A 27,991-nucleotide genomic window follows, 5' to 3' on the forward strand; every position below is an offset into this window, starting at 1 on the left:
AACATAATAACCGCAAATATGCTGGAGCATAGGAATTATCCTGAGCTTGAAACACAAAGGCGGTTAATTGCTGGAGTAAATACCTTGACTGCTGACACATACTGGCTTTTCTTGATTAAACCACTTTCTCAAAGGTCGGCCCTCAACTGCCTAACAGATGCTCTCCGGTACCTGATTGCCGATTTCCAAGATGCCACATATGATGCACAGCTGACTTCTCGCCTCAATACTCCACCAGAAGTAGAGCCAATGCTGGCGATATGTCAGCGAAAAAGTAAAGGCAAAGAGACAGCTGACTGAAGCATCGCCGCCGACTGCCGAATCACCCAAAATGCAAAATGATATTTGCTGATGCCTATTTCTTAGTTTTTCAGTTTTTCTAGATATTTTAATAGTTAGATTAACATAGTATTTATAGACCCTTTCATTGTTTTGGAAAGGGTCGTAAAGATTTTGTAAAAGACTTAAAGGCTGAAGTTTGCACTATTGTGCTTCAGTCTATATCCTTTTTGAAACTCGACCACTGGTCCTTAATTTTACTTGGAATGCTGTTTAAGTAAATTGTGCACTATTGTCGTTTGCTTGGAATGCTTTCTGGTTGGAAGGAAGGACCGCGACATAGCGATTAATATATTGGATTGATCAAACAGCTTGCATGGTACTATTATCTGTATCTGTTCTCTTTTCAGTTATATGAATTGCTGTGTTATTACTTTGCTATTGTTGAATACATGTATGTAATATAACAACAAGTCTGCATTTCATATCACTATTGAATGTTTTGTGATTTGTTATCTTTAACTCATGTATGTATCAATGATATAAATGACTGAGTGCAGTAATTCGCTATTATAGCTCTGCATAACTACTTACGCAGAGCAATCTCAAATGATTAAACATCTATGCTTGCTGTTAGTGTCATCTATATGCCTGTCATTAAGCATAGGATATCAAACGCTGTACTGTCTGAATTGATAAGTCCCAGGATTAGCTTATAGTCTTTATATTTCTTTCATAGTTTAGTTATTTGTTTATTATCATTTCATATCTTAAATCATCCATCCATCCCGTTTACTTATAATATTTGGGAAATTGGTCCCGTTATCCCCAGTCGGAGCCACTATTCCAAACGGAAAAGGAGCTGCACTAAGTTCCGGACCGGGTGGTTTCCCCGATGTTGTTGCAACGAATTTCGGGGCATCAACACCTACTACCTATCCTTTTTAAATAAGAGCTCCACCATGTCCTCTCTTGTAAGAATTTGTAGATACCAGAAAATTTTTGTCTTGATCTGCAATACTTAACACTCAAGCCTTTCTCAACAACTTCTTCACTATTTGAAATTGTCTTCACATTCCTCTGTGCATTCAAATTTCTTACCTTGCCTCTATATTGACGTAATAGGATATGCAATGCAATATAAGTTCCTTATGAACCTCCTATAATAACCCGCTAACCCCATGAACGACCTTACCTCATAAACATTTCTAGGATCTTCCCACTCCATGATAGATCTTATTTTCTAAGGATCCACTCCTATGGCTCCCTTGGAAACAATATGTTCGATGTAATGTACGTTTGTTTGAAAGAAACTACATTCTCTTAACTTGCATTCAATACCTCTACTTCCTCAACATTCTTACCTTTATCGCTAGAAATATGCACTACAAATAACACACACACTTTTCTGCGACTACACTTTATTTACATCACTCTCACCATTCTAACTAATGTTTCCATCTTCTTACCCTGCAATATTATTTATTCTCCATTGTCATCCAAACACAAAATGGACTTGTCGTAACAATCCACTTTCCTCCCATGAAAATAGAACCTGTTCATATCCAAAATCATACTATATGATCCCGATGACAATAGAAAGACACAAGGAAAGATAGATAGACACAAGGCAAGATTGGTTGTGAAAGGATATAAGCAGTAGTATGGAAGAGACTATGAGGAAACTTTGGCACTAGTTGCTAGAATGGAAACCGTGAGAGCAGTGCTCTCCATAGCAGCACAAAACATATGGAAAGTTAACCAAATGGACGTGAAGTGAGAATTCCTAAATGGAGTGTTAATAGAAGAGTTTACATTGAACAACCTATAGGATATGAAAAGAAAAGCCAAGAGCACAAAGTGTGTAGATTGAAGAAAGCTCTTTATGGGTTGAAGCAAGCACCAAGAGTGTGGTACACTATGATAGATTTCTATCTACTAGAAAATAGATTTGAAAAATGAGAGGGAGAACCCACTCTGTACATCAAAGAAAAGGATGGTAAAATACTAATTGTTGTGTTATATGTTGATGATGTTATTTCACAAGTAATGATGATTACCTTATTGATAATTTCAAAACAGTCACGAAATAAATATTTGAAATGATTGACATGGGTTTGTTGAGATACTTCTTAGGAATATAAGTAGAACAAAATGAAAACGATATTTTTATCTCACAAGAAAAATATGTTAATGAAGTGTTGTAAATATTTAATATGCACGAGAGCAAAGCAACAATCACTCCCACAGTGATGGGATTAAAACTCAGCAAAGAGGACAACAACAAGGATTTTGATCCTAGTTTGTACAAGAGCATAGTTAGTAGCCTCATGTATTTGACTGCAACTAGGCTAGATATAATGCATGCTATTAGTTTAATTTCTAGATTCATGGAGAGGCCAAAAGAAGCACATTTGCACGCAACAAAAAGGATTCTGAGGTATGTTAAAGGTACTAAAAGTTTTGGCATTTTATATACTATTTTAGAATGTTTAGATTTAACTCGATACACTCATAGTGATTGGGCTCGAAGTGTAGATGATCGAAAAAGCACATCCGGTTATGTTTTTCACATGGGTTCATGAGCCATTTCATGGGCTTCTAAAAAACAGCTTATTGTAGCATTGTCTACAGCAGAGGCAGAATATGTGGTAGCTACAGTAGCAACGTGTCAAGCAATTTGGATGAGAAGGATGTTAAGGAGCTTATGCCAAGAACAAGCAAAAGGAACTGTGATTTTTTGTGACAATAGCTCACCTATTGCATTATCCAAGAATAATGTGTTTCATAAGAGAACAAAACACATTGGCACAATGTTTCATTACATCAGGGAATTGGTAAACAATGAAGAAATTGCTTTAGAACACTGCAAGACTCAGGAGCAGGTTGTTGATATTCTGACCAAACCATTTGGGTAGAAAAGTTTTGAGTTTTTGAGTAAATTTCTCGGTATGACTCATAACCCAGTAGTTGAAATTGAAGGGGAGTGTTGAAATACTAATTTCAACTGCAGTGTTTACTTTTGGAAAATTGCCAGTTCCTTCCCCGCACCACTTTTCACCGATTGATGGCTTTCCTCTCACGGTAGCGAGCATATTCAATGTTGGACACCTGTCTGAGCAGTTTCTACCAAAACTACCTTCCCCGACGCGTAAAGTTCAGAAGAAAGGGTTGTGCGAGATTGACCGTTAGCCATCTGATTATTGAGGGCAAGATCAACATTATGATAGCTCATGAGCATGAGGGTACTTCAGTGCTTCTTGTCCCTAGATCTTCCGTACGATATTGCAGAGAACCGTAATCTACGGTTAAAACAAAAAAAATCGCCATGTTAAATGTAATTAATATAAATGTATTGTGGTTGGTAAATAGGAGGTGTAGCATTTTTTTTAATTCACGGGTGTAACTATTTTTTTACACGGCACAAGTCAAACAAAAAATTTATGTCATGTTTTTTTTTGTTGTTGAATATGAAAATAGGGAAATACGCAGCAGCAACGTGCATATGAAAAGAAGTAAGAAATTTTTACACACAACAATGCGAATGTAAGGAATTTTTTTTTACACAGAGTAGTGTAAAAGAAGTTTTCAAGCAAAGACAGAGCTTTTTTTTTGCACAGCAGTGCAAAGATAGGGTGTGTTAAATTTGCATGAGAGATAGTGAAGTTTTTTTTTGGGACTGCATCTGAAGAGTTCTTGGCGAAATCCCTCTCTGAGAGGAAGAATTTTGTAATAGCTATCTTATTAATGAAAACAAGTTCCTTTTTTTGTGTGTTGATGAAAATCTGTCCTCTCGAAACATTTATTTTGTTTTCCCATGTTAAGAAACAGAGAATTATTCTCTGTTCAGTTATTTTTGTTCTCGAATTATCAGAAATTCCCAACATCCCAACTTGGGGAGGAGTTAAAGAAGTTTGGGGCAATTAAACCTTCTCGGATTAACGTTAAGAGTAGCAAAGGGATTCAATATTGTTTTGGTTTTGTTGATTTTGAAGACATAGCTTCAGTCCAACGTGCAATTGATGCATCCCCTATTCTAATGGTGGCCATCAAGTCTTTATGAGGGAGAAACACCCTCCTCGGGAGGGTTTAACAAATGATGGAGAAAGAGGACATGGTGGCTATTCCTATGACATTCAAGGAAATGGATGAAATAATTTAGTAAACAACAGAGCGGAGGGAGGTTCCTTTCCTGGACGTGGTAATGGTTTCTTTTATGGTGCAAACCAAGATGGATACCAAAGAGATAAAATTCAAATCAAAAATGGTGGAAGAGGCAGTCAGCGAGGTTCTACCATGGACAACAATGTCAGCAATCCCAGAATTTGATAGGTTACTGAACAGTGTCCATCCCCAAACTCTTGATGATGACTTCAACATGTATCTGAAGTGTTCTTGCAATGTTTCTATAGAATTCACCACCTTAAAATTGCTAGTTTGATAGAAATGTCATTTCAATGCTGGACACGGTAGTGAGCATATTCAATGCTGGACACGTGTCTCAGCAGTTTTTGCCAAAACTACCTTCCCCGACACGTAAATTTCAGAAGAAAGGGTTGTGCGAGATTGACCGTTAGCCATCCGATTATTGAGGGCAAGATCAACATTATGATAGCTCATGAGCATGAGGGTACTTCATTGCTTCTTGTCCCTAGATCTTCCGTGCGATAGTGCATAGAACCGTAATCTATGGTTAAAACAAAAAAAATCGCCATGTTAAATCTAATTAATATAAATGTATTGTGGTTGGTAAATAGGAGGTGTAGCATTTTTTTTAATTCACGGGTGTAATTATTTTTTTACACGGCACAAGTCGAACAAAAAATTTATGTCATGTTTTTTTTTGTTGTTGAATATGAAAAGAGGGCAATACGCAGCAGCAACGCGTATATGAAAAGAAGTAAGAATTTTTTACACACAACAATGCGAAAGTAAGGAATTTTTTTTTACACACAGTAGTGTAAAAGAAATTTTCAAGCAAAGACAGTGTATTTTCCAGCAAAGACAGAGCTTTTTTTTTCCGCAGCAGTGCAAAGATAGGGTGTGTTAAATTTGCATGAGAGACACTGAAGTTTTTTTTGGGACTGCATCTGAAGAGTTCTTGGTGAAATCCCTCTCTCAAAGGAAGAATTTTGTAATAGCTATCTTATTAATGAAAAAAAGTTTCTTTTTATGTGTGTTGATGAAACTCTGTCCTCTCGAAACATTTCTTTTTTTTTCCTGTGTTAAGAAACATAGCATTATTCTCTGTTCAGTTATTTTTGTTCTGGAATTATCAGAAATTCCCAACATCCCAACTTGGGGAGGAGTTAAAGAAGTTTGGGGCAATTAAACATTCTGGGATTAACATTAACAGTAGCAAAGGGATTTGATACTGTTTTGGTTTTGTTGATTTTGAAGACATAGCTTCAGTCCAACGTGAAATTGATGCATCCCCTATTCTAATTGGTGGCCATCAAGTCTTTATGAGGGAGAAACACCCTCCTCCGGAGGGTTTAACAAATGATGGAGAAAGAGGACGTGGTGGCTATTCCTATGACGTTCAATGAAATGGACGAAATAATTTAGTAAACAACAGAGCCGGGGGAGGTTCCTTTCCTGGACGTGGTAATGGTTTCTTTTCTCATGCAAACCAAGATAGATACCAAAGAGATAAAATTCAAATCAGAAATGGTGGAAGAGGCAGTCAGCGAGGTTCTACCATGGACAACAATGTGAGCAATCCCAGAATTTGATAGGTTACCGAACAATGTCCATCCCCAAACTCTTGATGATGACTTCAACCTGTATCTGAAGTGTTCTTGCAATGTTTCTATAGAATTCACCACCTTAAAATTGCTAGTTTGATAGAAATGTCATTTCAATCATTTCAAGTTTGAGTTCAAATATCTTCTATATTTCTAAAGTGGAACACATGAAGTATTAAAATTATTTTGATATCATTTTTAAATCCAATCGATGGATGAATTTGAAATAAATAAAATTTACATGGTAGTAATACATTATAGATTTGTGACTCTAATTGAATAACTTAAGTATGCAATGTAGCATACCTCATATGTGTGACCCCCTAATTATACATGATATTCATACTCATGTGAGATTGAGCATCCATTATCCTACATTCATTAGTTTGAATTTGAATTACTGAAACCAATTTGACATTCTCATTTACTATATATTTAGCACAATAGAATCAAAATCTATAATTGTGACACTGATGTTCAACCTATGAACAAATTCCCTAGTTTGTTAGCACATCATCACCAAAATTCAGCTCAATATTTTTTTACTGCTACACAATTTTCTTCTCATATTCTCATTGCAATAAGTAGGTCATACAACAGTTTATTCACCTCATTCTATGACGATTTTATAGTGGTTTTGTTGCCATTATTTTCTATAAAATTAATTGTGTTTTGTAATCAAAATCACTTAAGTTAATAGTTAGTGTTTCAATCGATCCTTGGTTGTGAACCCTTCGGAATAAAGCCACAAGAGCATGGGTTATTCTAGACAGTGTTGATGAAGTAGTATATTAATTGATTGGTCTAGTGAGGAAGAAAATTAAATAGAAGTAGGCAGGGAGTATGATGATTAGGTTATAAGCTTGTAATGATTACTTTTGGGAGCATCGAAATCATAGCCAATCCCCTTGTGAGAGACTATTGACATCCATTGTTGTTGATTCACAACCTTTACAACATTAGAATGCCATTTCTGAATTAGTCACCATTTACTCTACTTTTTTGATCAAGTCTTTATTGTAGTTATGCTTGTCCTTTTTTCCAATCAAGTGATAACCATAATTATTTTTTATAAATCCAATCTCAGCTATTCCAATTAAATAGAACTAGGCCAAGAGTATGCAGAGTAGATAATAGGTTTGTAATTATTACTTTTGGGGGCTTCCGAATCACAGTCATCCCCTTATGGCACTACTGGCATTAATTTCAATTGATTGACAACCTTTCCAACACTCACATGCAATTTCACTTATTATTTCATTATAACATCTAGTATCTTGGAGTAGTATTATCATAGGATTTCTTGATATATATGTTCATAATGAAGCATTTGTTTCCTTGTATAGTTGGGGTCTCTAAGGTTTCAATATACTATCTTCATTGATTTTTGGTTTGGAGGGAAATGCCTTTGTCATAAGCATGGCCTTTCTTGAATTAGGAAACATTTATTCTTTGATAAGTCCTTATTGCAGTTATGCTTGCCTTTTTTTCACCTTTACTAGCTTACAAATCTCTTTAAATGAGTGATTGTAAATTCAGATAAGTATCCAAAGAGATAGGTTTATGTTGAGCATTACGTTTCCACTACTTTCCATTGAGGCAATCTTTTTCAAACATCTAAACATGATGATCTAGAATAGTTTTTGAATATTTTCATTTCCAATATATTAGAAGTGCTAATAGGATTTATTCATAGATATTGATGTTCCCTATAGTATCATTGTCCTATCTTCTTCAACTTGTCCGTTGTTGAAATAGATTTTGTCTTGGGGTTACCTCCTTCCCCACTCTAGAGGATTCATAATCATTATCTTGTGTTGAGGTATCCTCTTGGGAAGTTAGATAATCCAACTTATTTCTAGATATAAGGTTTGGTCCTTCACATGCTTCCTCTTAAAAACCTTTTCCTTTGTGTGTTTTTTTCAAAGTATTCTTTGTTTATTTGAGTGGACTAATTTGTAGAAATTCATTTAAAGTATCTCCCAGGTTTTCACAGCCATATGTGTGAGAATGTGATGTTATTCAAGCCCAAATCACTGGACTAGGCTTGTTTATATGGACAGTACCTAGAGAACATAAGCCTCAATAGAGCACAATCAAGTGGATCAAAGAAGAAAGAGAAGAATGATGTTTCTAAGGAGGGAAAGAAGAAAGAGAAGACCGTAAAGGATAAAATTATAAGAGCCACAACAAACCACAAAGATCCTAGCAACCATCGAAATATTGATGGTCATACATAGGAGAAGTGTTGGAAGTTGCATCTAGAGCTAATCACGAAGAACAAGAATAAAGATAATAAGAAGAAGAGTCTTATGGCCACAAATTATAGCAAACAAGTTGAAAGTAGCTCAGACCAATATCATTTGTATATGGGTGCAAAAGGAGGTGAACTAGCCTAGGGAAATGACCAAACTCTCTCATATAAAGATACAGGTTAAGAAGACAAATATTGATGCTCTGTTTGACTTAGGATCACAGGGAATATCATTGCAACTAAGTTGGTCAAGAAGTTCGGGATGGAAGTTCATTATCATCTAAATCCATATACATTGGGATGGATAAATAATTATTAGGATTTGAAGGTAACAAAATAGTGCAAAATTAGATTTTCTATCAATGTAGATTATATTGACGAAGTATATCTAGATGTGGTTCCCCATGATGCATACAAAGTCGTGTTTGGGAGTCCATACATTTACATGCATGATGAAATATTCATGAGGAGATATAACCAATACATGGTTGTCAAGGATGGAAAATTGTTCATCATAAATGCCCACAAAGAAAAGTAGAAATTTTCACTAGTAAGTGCCAACCAAGCCAAGAAATTGATCAGTTCAATGAGGAAGTATGTCTTATTGTTTTTAAGAGAAAGTCTGTAGAGGTGTTAACAAGAGGTAAGTTATGCATTGAGGGGTGTACTAAGAAACAAAAACAACAATTGGAGGAGTTGTTGTAGGAAACAAGGATGTTTTTTGAGAGGATAAAGTGTTACCACCTAAGAGAGAAGTGGAGCATGATATCCAACTATTTTTAGACCCCCCATTACCAAATATTATGTTGTTTAGCCAATTCGTTATAGAAGCATACGAAGTGAATAAATAGTTGCAACACTTCATAGAATAGGGTGTCATTTGACCAAGTACATCACCATGTGGGTCACCCATCAACATTGTGCCAAAGACAAATGGGACTTGTGAGATGTGTATAGATTAAAAATCGCACTCAAGAATAGATAACGTCTCCCGAGGATAAATGAATGATCTACAACAAGAAAATAATTGACCAAGCTCGACTTGAAGTCTAGATATCCTCAAGTTCCATTCAGATAAGAAAATATATGGAAGAGCCCCCTCAAAACTAGGTAAGATTTGCATGTGTGGTTAGTCACCCCATTTCGCCTATGCAAGGCACTTGCTACATTTATGAAATTAATGAATCATATACTGTGCCATTTTATATATTCATTTTTTATTGTCTATTTTGATGATATTATGGTATATAGTTCTACCTAGGAGGAGCATATTTCACATTTGGCTAATGTGATGGAAATATTGAACAAGAACCAACTGCTAGAAAATCTCAAGAAGTGCTAGTTTGAATAGTTTTTCGTGTATCTAGGGTATGTGATAGGTGGAGGAGAACTAAAGATAGACCCTTCCAATATGGACACCATCATGAAATGTTCGATGCCTACTAATGTCTCTTAGGTGAGGAGTTTTATTTGGGTAGCATAGTTCCTGAGGAAATTCATTACCTCATTTTCACTGGTAGGAGTACCGCTCCACTCTATAGCACGAAGTGGGAAGAGTTTGCAATCCAATCCATAACATATTTTAAAATTAAATTTAAGACTTATTTCAATTAAATTTGGTTTTTCAGTCACCATGATATATTTTAGTTTATTTTAAGTATCAAAGTGACTTCCATCATGGTCTAATATTGTACTTATTTTCTTAGTTTATGAAGCGAGAAGTCAAAATTATTATCTTTTTTAATAAAAGTTATAATATAGAAAAAAAAACTAGCTAAGTACTTACCATTTATCCTTAGACAAAAATTTAATGAAAATACATCAATAAGATTAATAAACATCCATAGACTAAATAATGAATGGATGATAATAAATTGCTCATATGAAAATATTTACAAATTACATTGTACATGAACATCCATAAACTAAAATAATAAGCCTCCATAAACTGAAATAACGTTCATGCATCCATAAAGTATCCATGTATGAAAATATACAAAGTTTGTATCACATGTGAATATGCCCTATGAAATGGGTTTGAAAACATACAAAATATCTATGATCCACTTTCGAAAGTATCACTTCTAGAACTCTTATGTCTATTCTACTGCACAAAGTGAATGTCCATAATCTAGTACTGCAATATAAGACATTCAAATTCAAATTAATTATAACATTATTTATAGATAATAAATGATCTTGAAATAATTGATTATCAATTGTTCATTTAATTAGTTCCCTACCTATGACTAAATCGAGTGTAAATGGAAGTCACATGAGATGGGGGCTTGATCAATCTCGGTTTGGTTCTCCTCTATTTATGAGACAACATATCCATACCTAGCACCCCACTCCATGTACGTATCATCCTCTTCTCTTACTTATAAGATCCAATCATGTAGATCTATCGAACAAGAGCTCATAGTCACTATGTGATTCACCTGTACTCTCCTCCTAAGAGCATCTGCAACCTTATTCAACTCACTACTCGTGGCCAAACATCTAGCTTATTTGGCATTCAGATTCGATTGGTCAAATAGATACCTCAATCCAGTGTGATCGCTCATCAATATGAACATCATGCGAAGAAGATAATGCCTCCACATGTCCAATGCATGGATGATTGCTGCTAACTCAAGATCATGTGTCGAATAATTCTATTCATGCTCATTAGGTTTCCATGACTCATATCCTACTACCTATCCATTTTGCATAAGAGATCCACCATGTCCTCTCTTGTAAGAATTTGTAGATACCACAAAACTTTTGTCTAGATCTGCAATATTTAACACTCGAGCCTTCATCAACAACTTCTTCACTATTTGAAATTGTCTGCACATTCCTCTGTCCATTCAAATTTCTTACCTTGCCTCTATAGTGATATAATAGGATATGCAATGCAATATAAGTTCCTTATGAACCTCCTATAATAACTCGCTAACCCCATGAACGACCTTACCTCATAAACATTTCTAGGATCTTCCAACTCCACGATAGCTCTTATTTTCTGAGGATCCACTGTTATGGCTCCCTTGGAGACAACATGTTCGATGTAATATACGTTTGTTTAAAAGAAACTGCATTTTCTTAACTTGGCATAAAACTAATACTCTCTGAGTAATCTCAACATTTCTACTAAGTTCTCGACATGTTCTTCCTCATTCTTAGAGTGGTCATCCTGTATGGTGCCTTCAATGCCGATGCTGCCCCAGGTACAAACTCAATGGAAAATTCCACTTATTTTTGTGGAGGAAACTATGAAATATTTGCGGGAAATACATCCTGAAATTGTTGCAACATCGAGTACTTGTTCAATACCTCTACTTCCTCAACATCCTTACCTTTATCGCTAGAAATATGCACTGCAAATAACACACACACTTTTCTATGACTACGCTTTACCTGCATCACTGTCAACATTCTAATTGATGTTTCTATCTTCTTACTCTGCAATATTATTTATTCTCCATTGTCATCCAAAGATTCAATGGTCTTGTCGTAACAATGCACTTTCCTCCTAGGAGAATAGTACTAGTTCATATCCAAAATCATACTATATGATCCCAATGACAATACATTCAAATGTTCTGAGATAGGCATAACATTCAACTAGAATGAACAAGCTCTTACCTAATGATACATTGTCTTATCTATACCTGTAGCCAACTTCACTAACTATGATTCTACATGCACTTATTTATTCAAACCACACTTATCCACCAAGGCATGACTAACATAACTATAATCAGATCTAGGTTCAATCAAAATGGAAGCAACTTGATCACAAAATCTTACGTTCCATGTCGATAACATTTAATTGGTGATCTCCCTACTTATTATCCAACGCTGCATAAATCCATGGAATTCTCTGTCCAACATGCCCAACTATCGATGCTTTCTGTGCACTGTAAATATAATGCCAACCACCCTCATTCTGCAAAAAATATCTCTCGACATTCTCCTTACCGCATGTCCAACACTCTAACCATCTTGTACCATCACCCTTATTTTGTTGGCCTCCAATCTCTGATCCATGTCTCTGTCTAAACACGTTGAACTTCTTATCACGTGCAACATTTTCTTTCTCATATGCATCTTGAGGCCTTCTTCTCTTCAGCTTCCATTTACCTTTACATTTGCCTTTTCCTTTCCATCCTTGTGGAGATTATGTCTTACGCTCTTATTGTTCATAACAATGCTTGAACTTAAAATGACTTACTAAAGTCACTGAGGCTCATCATGGATAATCCAATCTCTAAACGTTAAAGGAAATCCACTAAAAAATATCTAAACTTTTTCCTTCTCATCCTTAAGATACATTAAATACCTCAATAATTCCAAGAACTTAGTCATGTACTCCTCATATATCATCAATCCCATATTTATCTCATAGAATCCTTAGTTGTTAGCGTAGTAACTCTCTAACAATTACTTCTACATGAAAAGTCTCTTGAAATAATGCCAACTCAACTCCTTTGTCCTGATATCTCTAACCTCATTCACATCGTCCCGCAAGATATATGCTTTCCCTTTGAGGCTAAAGATATCTATTCTAGCCTTCATGTTCTCTATGTAGTCATGCAGCTCAAAGAACTTATTCATCCCGAGTAACCATGGTTTTGCATCTTCTATATTCCTCAAATCTGCATCGAAGGTAGGTGGCTTATCTTTCTTAAACTCATCAAGGAAATATCCCCTATCACTCCTCAAGGAAATATCCCCTATCACTCCGTCACCTCTTCTATCCAGAGTATATAAGGACATTCCACCTCTGATCCTGTCATATTTATCTAACCTGTGATGACTATGAGAAATAATTCCATATGCCCCATTATTCCTATCCTCCTACTCATGTTTGATTTGAAGTGGCCCCTATATTTGAAATTCTGACAATATATGAAGGATTAATGTATTGAGTTATGCTTGTTTATTCTATGAATGCTTGATTCTAGCATTATTTGCTTTGCAATTTCTTATTTATGCCTTCAATCTCCTCAATGTGTCTACTATGTAAAATGAGTTCCCAACACCACGTTGCTCATCTTATCCATAGGGAAATTCTCATGAACTGTAGTATATGATCTTCCTAGTAATCTTTTATATTCTTCCTCTAATTACACCATATTAGCTAAACTAGAACATAATATAATCAAGATACCTCATTATAGTTCTGTTGAGGATAAATTGTCTACAAGAGAAAACATATTAGCATCATACACGTATAAACATAATCATAAAAATACATAAACATCATTTCCACAATTACCAATGCATGACCATACTGACCACATACCATGACCTCATGCATGACAACTATCACCATGTCAATGTGTGCATATTCAACATATGTACGACACACATTCATGCCCATTACATAGAAACGCTGACACACATAACCAATTCATAAATGACATATACTCATGATAAACACATCCAACATCAACACCATCAACTTTCACATGGTGACACAATTGTAACCATGACCAACGCCATGCATACACAACATTGACATAGACCACAAGCATAGAGAAACAATATATGCAACCAACATAAATACATGACCAACGCACCGCCCATCTAGTATAAGGGGTGAAGCATGATGTGATACCACTTTGTAACACCCTCCTCCCACATTCCTTTAATCTAACCAGTCCACTAGGATAAATATGTGACGAGATTCTACTATGGTGTGATTCAAATCATAGAACATGCTCTTGAAAACTAATGTAAGAATTCACAATAAACATATATTAGTTTATAGCTTAACTACTCATCTAAACAAGTGTCTAAATGAACAATTCAATGGACAATAATACCGACGCTATGGAGTAGGAACACAACTGGAGTTCTATATTAGATAACAGAAGAGTGATTACAACCATCCATTGTATCAGTCTTCCCTTTCCCCTTCTTCTTCTCTCTCTCTCTCTCTTCTAGCTCACTTCTTCAGATTTGAGTCGATGCTCAACAGCTTAGTACGCTATCCTTTCAAATGCTTTGACCCCTTTCACAATGGCCCTCTCACTGCTTATTTAGCAATCGAGTTAGTGCTGCCAAGCTCCTCCTAGATTTCATTAGGGCTAAAGCAATGAACCTACCTTTTATTCTAGTTCTTTCCCTTTTTCCTTTTTTTCAGATTGGAATTTCCCCAAATAGTTTGATTTTTGGGACTTTCCCTGCTTTTCTTGAGGAAATTTAGGGATAAATATCTAGATGTTTGTGAGCTGATTCGTTGGATTGACCACTTAAACATCTCTTAGTTTCACTAACGCTGCCCCTGGTCTAACAACTTGAGTTAGCAGGGTGACTAATTCTCCCTTATGCTTAGTAACAAGCTTTATGAAGCAGGTTAGCAGTGCAAAACCACGTTAGTTTGGATTCAAGGCCTCCAATTGTGGTCTTTCCTTCAATCATGCTATCTTTCGCCTCTGAGTTGATGAGGGGGTCATTTTGTTGTATAATAGATGCCCCCTAAAATGTGAGATCAGAGGCAGAGATGATGGCTGAAATAATTTACTAAAACTGTACTTTTCTGTCAAAATTTTTAGAGAGAGAACATTCGGGCAGTAAGGGAAACCTGATACAAAAACACATATATACAAAACTGCTAAAATCATGTCCTGAGTCAAGAATTCCCATGCTCAGTAGCTATGTTAGAGTAATTTTCTCTACAGAGATATAACAATGATGGCCGCCGATAAGCACAGAGTGGATCCAGTGTCATCATAGATCATCCTGAAATAGTTGTCTCCAAAAAAATATATCCATAGCTTGGGAGAGGAAACAAGGCAAAATGATGCAAGCCTCTACCCAAGGTCATGATTTCTGCTTCACTGAACAACATAGATCAGTACATGTGATAAGATGTGTTGACATTAAAAATGCATGAAATCATCTAATTACTAGTCAATAATGAAGACCGTTAATAGATGCGAGGAAGGCCACTGATAATGGTGATGGTCGCCAAGATGCACAGTGCAAACTAGTGAGTGTGAAGGATTTCTTTGTCATCGAACACCGTAGAATCGCTTAACTAGGAGCCCATAATGAAAACCCCTGATCAAACACAAGGTAACCTACCACTAATGTCTACAAGTACCAAGCCGCTGAATGTGTTTCTAGGTTATCTTCCTAGATAGAGTGTTGAAGTCGATAGGAAGAAACCTGTGAAAGGGTAGGAAATCACGTATCCTACATCAATCGACACGAAACTGGACAAGAATGATTTTGTTTTTTGAGGAATCTTTTGAGCATTTCGGTCTAAACAATGGAGGGCATGATGAAAGGATATGTATGATCAGTTGATGGAGGAAACAAATGGGAACCCTTGAATAATAGAAGGCACAACAATGGTTTTAACCAGATAGCCTAGACTCATGAACACTACAGAGTGTTAGGATACGGAGATGCAATTACATCAGGGTATATAGGCTAAAACTCATAGGTGTGTAGGGTTCATATTGAGAGGCCATCAAAATGAAGGTTTATCTGAGGGAGTGCCATGTTCAAGGGAACGACTGCCGCCAAACCACGCTTTCAAATATGGAATATAGCTGTATTTTCCACTTTCTCCGTCTGATTATTTAAAGAGTCCAGACGAGTAAAATCATCGATCTTCTCATGTTTAACGAGTCTAAAAAGAATCACAAAAAGAATGATTGTTTTCCCTATCTGATTAGTTTAATGAGTCCAGATAGGCAAACTCATCGATTTTTTCATGTTTTAAGAGTCTGAAAAGTATCATCAAAAGAACGACTCTATATCTTGTATGTGTAATTTAAAGAGTCTAGACTAGACAACTCGGTAGTCTTTTCATGTTTAGAGAGTCTGAAAAGATCGTAAAGCGAGACTCCATGGTGGTCCCTTTGTCATAGTTGTTAACCGGGTGTGACCAAAGGTTAATAGTATACCCGGATCAGTTACTTTTCCGTCTTTTAATCTATTGAACCCAGATAAAGAGAAACCTTTTTCCAATAGATGTCAACCTCATTTTTTTACGAGTACGAGGTGATGGACTAAACACGTGTTGCGTCGTGAATTTTTAATGAGTCACGCGATGACAAACCCAATACCTTCATCAAAATTTTTAATGAGTTAGATGAAGAAAACTCAACGTATCTTTTTTAGTTTAATGAGCAAGAAAAAGAGGGAAAAGAACGGCTCATCCCTTCTTCATAGTTTTACGAGCTCAAAGGAGGGGAAAAACTCGGGGATTTTTTTTATTTAAGAGCGAGACATTGTCCCAAAAAGGAAAGTGCTCTTGCTGCTTCCGTCTATTTTAATGAGCCCGGTAACAAAAACTTGGGATTTTTCAGTTTTAACAAGCAATAAAAGGTACCTAAAAGAATGCTCATGTCATCTTTATTGATTTTAACTAGACGAGAGACATAGCTTGGGATTTTTTTAGTTTAAAGAGTGAGAAAAAAGTGCCTAAAAAGAATGCTCCTTTGGTCTTTTTCTGTTAATGAGCTGGAAGAAGATCAAAAAAGAGTTTCTCAGAGCATCGTTGTATGGATTTAACGAGCGTAACGATGAAAACTCAGAGATGTTTATATTTTTTAAAGAGCAATAAAGTATCACAAAAGTGATCTAACCATTGTTGTATAGATTTAATGAGTGCAACGATGAAAACTTGGAGATGTTTATATATTTTAAAAGCAATAAAATATCCCTAAAAGTGCTCTATTGAGAATTGCATGTAGATATTACTGCTTTTCATTCCTAAAAGTACTTTCTTTTTTTTGCTAAAGCAAGATTCGTACCTTCTATTCATATGATACAACTACCCAAAGAGACTTGAGGGACATAAAATCCACTATCCTCTCACAGCTTGGGTACCAAGCCTAAAGCACGACAAATAGGACAAGGGCCCACAAACTTAACTGCAAAACCTCCAAAAATCAAAGCAATGGCTAAACCACCCGATCTAATTATAAAGATCTATCTAATGAGATGCATATCGGGACAAAAAAGGCATATTCTATGATTCCAAAAATGGACCCGATGAAAAAATAGAAACCATACTAAACAGATTTCGGGTCCGAATGGTGGAAAAAACATCGCGCATGTGATCCGCCCGCAATCCACTGATTCCGACCTCTTGGATCAACATGCCCGGAAGATAACAGTGAATCTTGACCCAAAATTCAGATAACCCAAAATTGCAACCTGCCCCCAGAAGCCCGCGAGATCTACCACCTATCATACCCCGGAAGAGTCCCTTTGATTTGAGCCATTCATTCTGTCGCCTAAACCAACGGTCAAGATGTAGCACATCAAAGACGATCGAAGTTTAATAGGCCGCCCCTCTAAGTTGCATGAACCATCATGACAATTGATCCACACAGAGAGATCCAATGGTAGAGAACCGTATCACACCACACAAGTTAACCAGACGTTAGTGTGCGATGGAGGGCGGTTTTCCGAACCCTCACTCTGCCACGTGTAGGAAGATGGATGGGATCGTTGAGAAATCACTAAAACCATTTCCCACTTTAGAGTTGTGTGATAATCCAAATACCTCCAAGGAAGCGGTTTTCCTCTCTGAGACCCAAAAATGTGAAGATTCCAGCTGCTGGTAAAAGAATGATTCCTTCCACGTCTGCCCGACTTTCTTGCCTAAACCTACATCCCAGAGAAGAAGAGAGGCTCACCATTAATTAAGGAACTATCATGTCCACTCCGTTCCCCCCGAAGAAAAATAATGACCATCCCGCTGACTCCGGGGAATTTAGCGACCATCCATGTTCGATCCCCCACCAAAGACCCGTTTGCTAGAAACTAATGACACATACGAAGGCCAAAAAGGTTAAGGGCTTGCCTCCATGGCTTTGTGTCTGAACACTATCCTATATTCTTCCTCTTGCTCACAACAAAGATTTCTCATTCTGCTTTGACGCAAATCCTGCCACTCCATCGAAACCTTGACCTCTATAGTACTGACCCCCTGATTGTTAAGAAGATCAACCAGCTTGTTGGCCTTTCTACTAACATGATGAAAGCTGATAGTGTGCAGGTTTTGAAGGTGATCCTGAATTCTCTAGAAAACCCTGATTAATTTCTAGTGTTTGGAGACTTTCTCTGACGTTGTTCCACTATTTATTCTTTTCACTGAGTTAATTACTAGTTCAGAATATGCTTCAACTATCACATTGCCTTAGAAAATCCAGGCATTACTCCAAAGACATTAGTTCAGCCATGTTATTGGTAGTTGTTCCTAGGTGACAATGGAAGATGAAGATAATACTTCCCTTGGCATCCCTAAGGACTCCTCCATACCTAGAATATCCTGTGTTTCCTTTCGATGCTCCATCAATGTTTTATTTTAGATAACCTTCTTGGGAAGGATGTTAGAAATCCTTCTCCATGTCCCTTGCTATAACCTTCCTATTAAGACCTTGAGGGGTTAGTCCTTGCAACCCCAGCTGTCTGAGAATTTTCCCATCCAAATCTGATGGAGGATTATTAGGGTGGTTGGAAACAGTGGTACCCACTGTCTCCTTAAGTTGTTTCAGGATTGTCTCAAACAAGCTATATGGGGGATTTTTTTCCTCCTTGAAAGTTCTTTTGTTAATCCCCTTCCAAACATTACATATGATGAAGCTTGGTGTAAGGGCCCAGGCTGAGTTGGGAATTTCATAGTCTGAAAAATTTCCCATCCAACTATTGAGGGTATTGATGATGCTCCCTCTGTCACTATCGGATTTTTGAAAGATTTTGGAAAATATGTCCCATAACTAGGAAGTGAAAATGCAATTGTTGAGTAGATGCTCCATTGTTTCTTCTTGCTCCCCATAGAGTAGGCATCTAGAAGGCCCCAGAACACCCCTCTTCTTGATATTGTCCCAAGTCAGGATTTTCCTGTGGTATACCAACCACATGAAGAGTTTAATTTTCATTCACCCTTGATGCCTCCAAAGTTTCTTCGAGATTTTGTCTGAAACCTGGGGATCTAGCTCAAGGAGAATGCGTTTTGCTTCTTTGAGATTAAAGGTGCCCTCTTTATTATTGCCCCATATTATTTGGTCTTGTCCCCATGAAACTAAGATCATCCTTTGTTCGAGCATTTTCCTAAGCTCCTTTGCTTCTGTTTTCAAGTGGTTGTTATTTCTGTAATCAATGTTTCTCTAGATTCTCCATTTCTCCATCTGCTGAGTGTTATCCTAGAAGTCCTTTACTTTAATTAATCCTTGTGAATCCGTCTCATGTTTAAGGTTGAGGAAGTTTTCTTTTAACAGTATTGGTTCTTGTTTCCACTTATCTTCCCAAAAAAGAGCTAGATTCCTGATGAGCCCCAAATTTGGTAACTTGTTGGGTTCATTTGGCCTAATTATCCTTGTTCAATCCTTCATTTTTCATAGCTTATGCATTATTTTTCAATATGTTCATGTCATTTGTACGAATAAGGGTAGTCACTCTTCCTAGGTGGCTAACACGTGCTCATTTCAGGTTTTTTTGACACATGTTGGAGCAAAACCAAGAAATCATGGGTTGGAAGACAGCCAAGCTTGGGGTGAGGATTCCTAGGGGGGTTTTCTATGGCATTAAATAGCCTTCCTCAGGATCTTCACCCCCAACTCCGAGCTCCAAAGGCCACCAAAACCAGATCTAGAAGGCAGCCAAGTAGATTTTGGAAGAAGCTGTCTACTCACAGTTTGGGCAGCCAAGTCCCATAGATTTAGGAGGCCAGCTAGGGCCCTCATGGTGTATAAATGTTAAGGCCTCAGCCTTCGTGAGGGAATTTTTTGGAAACCATTGCATATTTTGTGCTACAGTGCTGCTAGCTTTACTTTGTTCACTTATAGCCATTGTGGCATAACTCTTGACTTATGACTATTTTTTTGATAATGAGAAGCAGTCCGATTTTATATCAACTCTGAGTTTCCTATAGGAGCCATAGCTCTCGGGGTTGGGCCCACCCTGAGAGGCTAGGGCCTCCTCCTTTGTACTGTTACCTTTCCTTTATGCATCGTTGTTCTCCTTTTATGCATTTGAAACATATTTCTGTTGGGCAGATTTAGGTGTGTTGGTTAAATAGGTCACTGTTTATGAATAGAATTAATTCAGATGTTTAAAATGGATTGGTAGGAAAATAACAGGAAGAAGCTCCAAGAAAGGGGTCAACAACACTCTCTGTTTCGCCTCATCCTTATTGGATCAGGGGCTGGAACTGAAGAAACAGTGTTGCCCCAACAAAAACACTAGTTTGCTTAACCATGCAATCCTTAGTGTACTATTTTCATTTGCAGAAGTTAATTATGGGTTTAGATCTCTGAATTGTTCTCTGCATGATTGATGTACATGGTTTTCTTTCCCAATAACACTGTCTTTCATTCGTTTTATTGAAAGTTAGAGTAGATTAGCTAAGACTTTGATTATTTGTAAGACGTTGTTGATTCGGTTAAATGTACATTGTGCAGGGCATCTCGACCACTCTCTCATCCACCTAAGCCTCATTAGAGCCAGTTGTTCCATCTCCTAGCAAGGCTCCTCGTCTCACATCTGTCCTCTTTCCCACGTAACCCTACCTCTTTATGGAATCATTGTTTCAGTCTCCTTTGAGCGAATTTAGCCCTCCACACCTTCTCGCCACTCCACCCACCAATCCCTGGGCCACTACCAGACCCCTCTCCTACCTCCATATCCATTAATGCTTCTCCCCTCACTCACCCATCCACCAAAATCCAATTTTTAAACATCCTGTAGAAATTTCTGAACATCCTGTAGAAAATCTTGAACTTCCTGTAGAACCCCTGCAGACTTCCTGTAGAAGCTCACAAATGAGGTTCCTTGAGAGCCAAACTTTGTGAAACTCTCTGGAAGGGTGTTAGGGACTCCTTAGACCCTCTCTGAACCTTCCCAATCTCTTCCAAGAATTTCTCCTCCTTGATCCACCCTTGCACAGTAAAAAGCGAGTCAAAGGCACATGAATGATAATTCTAATACTTATTCAAAAATACAAAAAGATGTTTTCTTCAGGTAGAGGTAGTCTAGACACATGTATTTTACCTTCATAGAAGTAATGGCATTCCTTCGAGTAGTTTGCATTCTCTCATTTGCAGTAGTAGGACTAGCTGGTAGAATTAGGGTTTGCTAGGGTTTGCGTTACTTTTTGGCTTTCAGTTCTTTCCGCAAGTAGATTAGCTTCCTTTGAGTTAGCTTTCATCCATCAGTTAAAAAGCTTCTTCTAAGAGCTCATAGATGTTGGGTTAAGGCCCTAGCAGGACTTGTGCCAGCTGACCAAGTGATAGTTGTGGCAAGAGCTAGTACTTGTGCATACACCACCGTTGCTTCTAAGTTTGTTACGAACTACCGGGTTGATATAAGTAAAGATGGGAGTCCCAGGAGTTGCAGCATTATTGCTGCAATACTGGAGCCCACCATCTTTTTGGCGCCATTGCCGGGGAAGCGTCAGAGTATTTGTGATTGCTGCTTTTATTCTATTTTTCTACTCTTGCCTTCTGCTAAATAGTTTATTTCATTTCCATTCTGCAATTTCATTTCTGCAAAAGTAAACTAGACACTTCCTGCTTTCATAGATTAGACTTTCAATTCTGCAAGCGTGACATAGAATTTCAATTTTGCAAGTGTAAAATAGAATTTCAATTTTGCAAGCGTAAAATAGAATTTCAATTTTGCAAGCGTAGTCTAGTATCTCTTTCCCGCAATCTAATTTCAGCAGAATAGTTTAGACCTTTCCTACTTTCATTTCAATTCCGCATTTTCATTCCCGCAAAATAGATTCTAGTTAGTTGCGATTCCATCTGTTTCAGTTTTGTAGGTACAAGAAGAGAAAAAACAAAAGAAATCAAAATTTTCCATTTCACGCCTCGTAGGAACAGAGATAAAACCGGCAAATTCTTACCCAATACCCCCACCACATCACTGATTCAACCTTCTCTCTTCTTTCGTGGCAGTGATCCAGAAGAACATATAGGTGAACCTCCTGAGATATACGAAGATCCTATAATAGAAGAAGAGTTAGAGAACACTCCATATGAAGCCATGGCTGAAAACCGAAACGGTAGAAGAGAAGATGAGAGAATAGAAGGTGTCTTTCCCATCCGAGAGACCAATGGAGACATGAAAATGAAAAACATAAGCCCCTCCGCTTTACCTCACTTCCATGGGTGGACTACTGAAGACCTTGATACCTTCCTGTTTGAGTTTGTTGTCCTTTGTCAAACCTATGATTACACAGAAGATGAGCAAAAATTGAAACTCTTTCCCTCTACCCTCAAGGATGCAGCACTACATTGGTTCATGGGGTTACCTGGAAACAGTATCACCACTTGGGCTCAAATCCAGCAAGCTTTCAATACCAAATACCGGGACTACTGTAGGTCCAAGGAAGCCAGGGGAGAAATCTTTCAGATGACCATGGGAAATGATGAGTCTTTAGAAGACTACGAGGAAAGGTTCCAACTTAGCTATAAACGAGCCAGGTGCACACTTAACCCTGAATCTCTAAAGATGGTCCTGCTTCGAGGAGTCCCTCAAGAACTTCTAGATACCCTTCACATGCTAGCTGGAGGAAATATTTGCCAACTACCTTATGAGGATATAAAGACTGTGTTTAGAAACCACTCTAAGGCAGCCTAGAAAAGAGGTAGGGGAAACCCACTTTCAGCTAGTACTACTTTCTCCAAGCATGAGTTTGCTAATCAGCTAGAGGACCTCAAAAGCGAGGTGAGACAGACCATTTCCATGCAACTTGATACATTCCGAATCTAGCAAAAGAAAGAGGAAGCTGAGAGGGTTTTAGCCATCTTCTGTCCCAGGTGTACAAGGAAGCACCCTAAGGACGAGTGTGCATTGCACTCAGTAGAGGTATGTTTCGTTTGTGAGGAGGACCACCCCACAAACCAATGCCCAACCTTACCAGGATTTAAAGACATATACCAAGGGACTGAGGCACCCACTGAACCTCTCTACTTCCTCAACCAAAGGAGGCCGCATGGACCTAGACCTTACCAGCAGGGGATGCAAGGGGCATCCCAAGCTTATTATAGCCCCAACCAATCTGCTCCTATGCCTTCTTTGGGTCCCCTGCTCATCCTTCCTGGTCTGCACCCCCTCCGTGGTCTTACCCACCTCAATACCATCCTCAACCCACTACTCATTCGTTTCACTCACATGTCCAGCCACAGCCTCAGTGGAATGCACCTCAACCGTGGTGGAGGCCCCAGTACAACACTCCTCCCGCCATTTTGCCTCCACCACCAGCTCAACCACAACCATTACCTCCTTCTCCTCCAAGACAACCCCAAATGCCTGCTCAACCGAACCCAAAGCCCAAAAACCGACAAGCCCAGCAGGTATATACTTGGGAAACAACATGCCCTACCTATGCTGTGGAGATCCAAGAGATCAACCTGCGATCCGGGAAGACTCTTCCAGATGGCCAACCTCCTCCCCCAGACGACGAGGAAGACAAACAAGAAAGTGAACCCAAAGCCATTCCACCCTTTCCTGAGAGACTCACAGTAACCACACAACCCAACCCAGAAGAGAATGAGCTTCTGGGAGAACTCAAACAGTTGTGTGTGAGAATACCACTTCTCCAGGCCATTAAAGATGTACCGATATACAACAAACTGGTTAAGGAAAAGTGTTTCAGGCAAGCGAAAAAGAGATGCCTCAACTATCAATGTCATAGGGCAACTGTCTGATCTTATGTTGGGGCAAGTAATCTGTCCAAAGTATTTGGATCTTGGGAGTCCTATAGTTGATGTCCACATCAATGGCACCATCATACCCCACACCTTGATTGATCTAGAGGCTGCCATTAATGTGATGACCAGGGACACCATGCTCAAACTCAACCTTCAGGGTTCCTTAAGGAAGACCTCGACAGTCCTGTAGCTGGCAAATCGCTCCACCGTGACTCCCGAAGGGATTGTGGAGGATGTCTTGGTCTCTGTTGACTCTTGGGAGTATCCTACGGACTTCTTGGTCCTTAAACCAAAGGCAAAGCTTATTGGATACCCCCTTATTTTGGGAAGGCCTTGGTTAGCCACTGCGGATGCTTACATAAGCTGCCGAGCGGGAAACATGATCATCAAAAATGGTCCTATGTCCAAGTAGCTAGTCCTATACCCTCGTGCCCAACCTCTGTTAGAGCATGACTTACCACTTTGGTTGGAAGAAGGAGAAGAGGATGAGGTATACTCTGCACCCTTGTGCACCTTAGAAACCAGCAGGGGAGGTCCTCAAACCAAGGATGATTTGATTGAGACCTTGATTCAGAATCCACCTCCCAGTGCATTGTCCTTAGAGGAATTAGTGGAGGATACTCAAGCCAGTACCTTAGTGGACCTCTGTGTGACTGATCCAACCTCTCCTAGAGTTAAGAATGTGGAGTTTGGTCCCGAGAGAACTTTAAAGATCAGCTCCTCCCTATCCCCTTCGCAGGAAAAGGAGATGTGTAGCTTGCTCGCCAGTCATCTAGATGCTTTTGCTTGGAGCTATAAGGAGATGAAAGGAGTCCATCCTTCGGTCTATACCCATCACATCTACATTAAAGAAGATTGTAGATTGGTCAGGCAACCTCAGAGGAGAATGAATCCAGCCCTTAAGGACATTGTCAAAGAAGAATTGCAAAAATTGTTGGATGCAGGATTCATCTACCCCATCTCGGACAACGAATGGGTTTCCCCTCTGGTGTTGGTACCTAAGAAAAATGGGAAGTGGAAGATCTGTGTGGACTAGAGAGAACTGAACAAAGCCACCAAGAAAGACCACTTCCCTTTGCCTTTCATAGATCAAGTGTTGGATGGACTGGCAAGAAAGAAGTTTTTCTCTTTCCTAGATGGGTTCAGTGGGTATAATCAGATCCAAATCAGCCCAGAGGACCAAGATAAGACCACCTTCACTTGTCCTTGGGGTACCTTTGCCTACCGAGTCCTTCCCTTTCGGCTATGCAATGCTCCTGCCACTTTCCAGAGAGCAGTATTGAGCATCTTTTCTGAGCTGGTCCATGATTCGGTGGAAATCTATATGGATGACTTCACTCCTTATGGGTCCAACTTCCAGGAAGCATTGTCCAATCTCGGAAAAGTTCTAACCAAGTGCATTGAGATGAACTTGTCCCTCAGTCGTGAAAAATGTGAATTCCTGATGACTGAAGGGACCGTGCTAGGACATACCATTTCTCGCCAAGGATTACAGGTGGATCCTAACAAAATTGCTCTCATCAAAAAGGTTCCACCTCCTCAGAAGGTAAGAGATGTTCGGAGTTTCTTAGGCTTAGCGGGATATTATAGAAGATTCATTAAAGACTTCAGTAAGCTAGCCTCGCCATTGTTTGGCCTCTTAGCAAAAGATGCTGAGTTTAAATGGACTGATGACTGTCAGAGAGCTCTGAATGAATTAATGGATAAGTTGGTGTTCGCCCCGATCTTGAGAGGTCCAAACTAGGCCCTACCTTTCCACATCCACACTGATGCCTCGAACAGAGCCATAGGGGCAGCCTTAGGACAAGTTGAACAAAAGCTTCCATATGACATATACTTTGTCAGCAAAAACTTATCCAAGGCAGAAATGAATTATACTATAACTGAGAAAGACTTCTTGGCCGTAGCCCATTCCATTAACAAGTTCCAACATTACATCACTGGCTATCAAACATTTGTACATACTGATCATGTTGCAATTAGATATTTAATGAATAAACCCAATGTGAATGCTCGTATTATTAGATGGTTACTTTTGTTGCAGCAGTTTGATTTGACTATCGTTGACAAACCAGGTAAAGAAAATGTTGTTGCTGACTTCTTGTCTAGATTGGATTTACTTGCAGGTGAAGAGGGGACAGTGGATGACCATATGCCAGATGAACATTTGTTCGCTATCTCAGTACTCTCTCCCTGGTTTGCTGACATAGCAAACTACCTGGTCTCAGTACAGTTCCCTCCGCATCTATCCTCAAAGGAGAAGAGTAGAATCATGAGGAAAAGTGCCTCATTCACTTGGATCGGGGGCAACCTGTTCAAACTTGGCCCCGATCAGATCTTAAGGCGTTGTGTAAGGGAGGACGAAGTCTTTGACATCCTCCTAACCTGTCACAATGGGCCTTGTGGAGGACATTTTGCAGCCGAGAGGACTCCCTTCAAAATTCTGCAGGCAGGCTACTATTGGCCCACGCTTCATCAAGATGTCAGAAGATATATCAGCCAATGTGACCGATGCCAAAGGATGGGGAAACCGGCTCCAAGGGACAAAATGCCTCGCCAACCTCAAGTGACTCTTGAGCCATTTGAGAAGTGGAGTATGGATTTTGTGGGTCCTATCAACCCTCCTTCAAGGCAAAGGTCTTACATCATTGTGTGCACAGACTATCTAACAAAGTGGACAGAAACCAATGCCATCAAGGCAGTGACAGAAGAGAAGGTGGCTGAGTTTTTGAGAGAAAACATCTTCTACAAATTTGGCTACCCAAGAGAGGTAGTCACCGATCAAGGAAGCCAGTTCACCTCCAAATTAATTGAAGACTTGCTCGCTCATCACAAGATCAAGCATAGGACTTCCACCCCATATCATCCTCAAGCAAATGGGCAAGTGGAAGTCACCAATAGAGCATTAGAAGGGATTTTGACTAAGGTGGTGAGCATCAGTAGAAAGGATTGGGCAGATCACCTGGTTGAGGCCAGTTGGGCTTACAACACCACCTGGAAGACCACAACTTGCTTCACACCTTATGAGCTGGTCTATGGGAAGAAAGCTTTGCTGTCAATCGATTTCGAGTACAACACATTGAGGATGGCAGCTCAGCTGGACCTAGACCTCAGCCATGCTCAACAAGAAAGGTTATTGCAGCTGAATGGGTTATATGAACACTGAATGCAGGCCCTCCTTCACTTAGAAGTGGTTCAACTTCAGAGGAAGATATGGCACGACCGACACCTCAATGACAAACAATTCCAGCCGGGAGATTGGGCGCTGCTATATGATTCCAGACATAAGGATTTTAAGGGGAAGCTGAGGACAAGATGGCTAGGACCATATGCAGTGGAGAAGTGTAATGACAATGGTTCTGTCCTTATCTAGACCATTCATGAAGAAGCCATCCCCATGCTCGTCAATGGGCATCAACTAAATATCTACAGGAAACCTCTTTTGAGGCAAGAGTTCGTCAAAACTTCGGAAAAATCAGTGTTGGTCATAGAGAAGGGTTCTGCCTCTGTTTTGGGCATACCCTGAGCATCATTATATATATAAAAAAAAATGCAAATAAAAAAGATCCTTGGGTGAAAACCTTTGTGAGGCGCCCAAGGCAGATGTTAGGGGTGAAAACCTCATTGAGGCGCCCCTGCTGTCTCTCTGAAAAGGAATTGGAATAAAAAGATGCGTGGGTGAAAACCTCTCTGAGGCGCCCAAGGCAGATAGTAGGGGCGAAAACCTCATTGAGGCGCCCCTGCTGTCTCTTTAAAAAAAAATAAAAGGGAAGAAACAAAAAGAAAGGAAAAGAAAAAGAAGAAGGAAGAAATAGAAAAAACAGGTTTAATCTCTGGAAATTCTTGCCTGTTGCAGGCAAACAATGCAAAAACGAGGCCTCTCAACTCAAGGACAAGGGTCCCTACCAAGTTACCAGGCGACCTCACATACACTCCCTCCATGAACACTCATTTTTTCCCAGGTTTGGACACAATCTGGTCATGGGTTAGCCTTCTATAGGAAGCTACATGACTTTCTACAGGAAGTTCTGTATTTC

The sequence above is a fragment of the Pinus tabuliformis genome, chromosome 7, assembly GCF_031772625.1.
Source record: "Pinus tabuliformis cultivar Carrire ecotype Pingquan chromosome 7, CPIR1, whole genome shotgun sequence".
In the NCBI taxonomy this organism is placed as follows: Eukaryota; Viridiplantae; Streptophyta; class Pinopsida; order Pinales; family Pinaceae; genus Pinus; species Pinus tabuliformis.